General features: G+C 48.8%; 1 non-coding gene across 1 annotated transcript; it reads right to left on the reverse strand.

The window, feature by feature from the left end:
• Window positions 1–529: 529 nt before the first annotated feature.
• On the reverse strand, window positions 530–684 carry LOC143220165 (5.8S ribosomal RNA). Its single transcript, XR_013011576.1, has one exon. It is a non-coding gene; the product is annotated as a 5.8S ribosomal RNA (ribosomal RNA).
• Window positions 685–2957: the final 2273 nt, after the last annotated feature.

Here is a 2957-nt window from a genome sequence, read left to right on the forward strand (position 1 = left end):
TATTCTTTCTTTCTTTTATAATTTGTGTGTCCATCTCTGTAGTCTCGCGAGACTCTTGTAAATATACCTCTTTCGTATATACGCATCATTTCAGGCGACGTCGGGAGCGCGTTAAATGTTCATGAGTGGAAACGCTTCTTTCCGCAAGGCGAATCGTTTCGCAGAGAAGGTGAGAGATTTGGAGATCCCCGTCGAAGCGGTGCCTTACGGGCGGTCGTATTTTCAATACGACTCACGACACCGTAAAAACACTCACGCAAGTCCGAACGTAAGAAATACCAATCCCTACTTCGCCTCTCGTGGAAACTAGATATATATGTTTGTATGTGTTTATAAGACGCAATGCAAAAATTGGCAATTTTCACAGAACCGCGACAAACGCCGACGAAACGCCCATCATTCGCTCGTACGTAGCATCTTTGCAACCCGACTCCGAAACGCTCTTTGGCGCCCTCCAAAAATATATTTGGAGAGGTAAGCGACGGCGGGGACTTACAAGAGCAACGCAAGCAGTTTATGGTTACGTAAACGACCCTCAGCCAGGCGTGGTCCAGGAATTGTATCCGTGGACCGCAATGTGCGTTCGAAATGTCGATGTTCATGTGTCCTGCAGTTCACACGTTGACGCGCAATTAGCTGCGTTCTTCATCGACCCACGAGCCAAGTGATCCACCGTTCAGGGTAATCGTATATATTTTTGATTTACAAATCAATATATGTATATGTCTCTTGTTCTGCGGTTCGTAAGAACGCATTGTACCTGAACGCTCCAACCAGCGCGCGAAGGAGATTCGTTCAGGCGTCGTTTTAAGGACGACACTATCGTCGTCCGTGGAAACGGAAAAAAAAAACCGTCAGATACGCAACACGTATCCGACGGCCGGGCGAACAGTACATTGAAAAACCGTTAACGTGGAAAACGCGGAGATGAATATATATTCTCTGAAAACGACGGGGATCGTAAGACAACCCGATACTGGATCCAGAGATGTAATAATATTCCTCTCCTCTTCACTTCCATTTCATTTGGAATGATGTGAGAACGGAGGACTTCACAGCCGGCTCTGGCAGCGGTCATTCGTCCCAAGCTCTCGCGATGCGCACTATTGGGCCACACGCACGGAGTAGGGTGTCAGACTCACGACTGCTTTAAAAGCGAGCTTCACGAGCCGGTCCACTTCCCGTATAAAACACATTTCCATAAAATGTTGGTGTGTGCTCGAGGTAACGATAAATTCCGATACAAGCGGACTCGCGAGCCGGCTCTGGCCGTAGGCGCGATCCCCGTTCTCGTCCCAAGCTCGTCTGCGCGCACTATTGGGCCACACAGAGAGTAGGGTGTCGTCGGGAATAATCGCGCCATTGGCTTTATAGCGAGCGTCACGGCCGGTCCTCTCGGAACACCGTTTTTCGTCGGAACGATATTACCATATTTTTATTTTATTCGACAGATTAGCGGACTCACAGCCGGCTCTGGCAGCGGTCATTCGTCCCAAGCTCTCGCGATGCGCACTATTGGGCCACACGCACGGAGTAGGGTGTCAGACTCACGACTGCTTTACAAAAGCGAGCATCACGAGCCGGTCCGCTCTGGCGAATGTATAATATTATAATAAATATACGTTCCGTCGTCAACGAACACCGCGTGCGGCGCAGCAACGTTTCGTGCTCTTGGTTATACGCGAACCCGATACAAATAGAGAGCGGGACTCACAGTCGGCTCTGGCAGCGGTCATTCGTCCCACGCTCTCGCGGTGCGCACTATTGGGCCACACGCACGGAGTAGGGTGTCAGACTCACGACTGCTTTAAAGGCGAGCATCACGAGCCGGTCCTTCGCGTCTCGTCTATCTTCACGATAGTTCGCGAACGATAACACAAACGCGTGCAACCGCGCGTTTACCACGGGTTACCCTGAGATTTTGTTTGTCCTCTTCGAGACACCGTTTCGAACGGACGACTCCGGACATATACCTACGACACAGAGGCGAAGACCGAGGAAGCGAATCTCATCGACCGCTTACATCCCTGTTCATGCGCTACCGGTAAGATATGTCCGTATATATAATTGTAGAGAGCCTCCGCGACGCAGAGAACACCACAGGCGTTATTACATACGGTATAACACAACACTCTTTGACACGAGGTATTTTTCCGAAGAGAACGACCACCCGGTGGCGGGTGAAAGAAAACATCGGTGTGTGATATCGCAACGACGGGTATTTCTATATTCGTGTGTCGATCTGCAGCATTCAGCGTCCGACGAGACATCGTACGTACCTGATCGTTCGAGTTTGCAAATGCGAACGTCGGTAATGTTGACGATTCCCGAAGACCCGAAGTACAGGCTCTTCAGCACTCACTCCCCAATACAAGTAAACGATACCACACAACACGATGCTCTCTCCACCTTCACGCAAGCACCGTATTATATTCTGGCCCGTCGTTCTCAATCCCATTGTCGAAAGAGACTCTTGCGTGCCGTATATATATACGCCGTGTTAATGCACAACATGGTGTTTCTCTGGCGGGCTCTCTTGCGCCTTTTTGTCATTTCACCAACGGACGGGAGCATCGCGCCGCGTTTGAGTAACTATGTACTCTGTGTAAAACGCAAAAGCGCGACCTCCTCGCGTAAGCCGTTGGTGAGATGTTTTTGCATGGGGAGTAGTCGTGTCGCTATTGACGCTCTTTATTCGCTACTCCCCTTTATATTTTCTTCATCGCATGAGACGATGACACAGGAGAGTGAAATTCTTTTTATATCAATATCCCTTGTTACTCTCCTGTCGTTCTTTTCTGTTTGTGACGAAGAGTTTTCCTCTTCGTCCGTTTTTATTATTTTTGTTTCTCAGCTTGCGTTCCCATTTTCGTTGTATATATTTATATACTTTTTCTTTTTCTTGGATCTTATGGACGATTTGTTTATTTTAATGATCCTTCCGCAGGTTCACCTAC

Source organism: Lasioglossum baleicum, unplaced genomic scaffold (assembly GCF_051020765.1).
Source record: "Lasioglossum baleicum unplaced genomic scaffold, iyLasBale1 scaffold0285, whole genome shotgun sequence".
In the NCBI taxonomy this organism is placed as follows: domain Eukaryota; kingdom Metazoa; phylum Arthropoda; class Insecta; order Hymenoptera; family Halictidae; genus Lasioglossum; species Lasioglossum baleicum.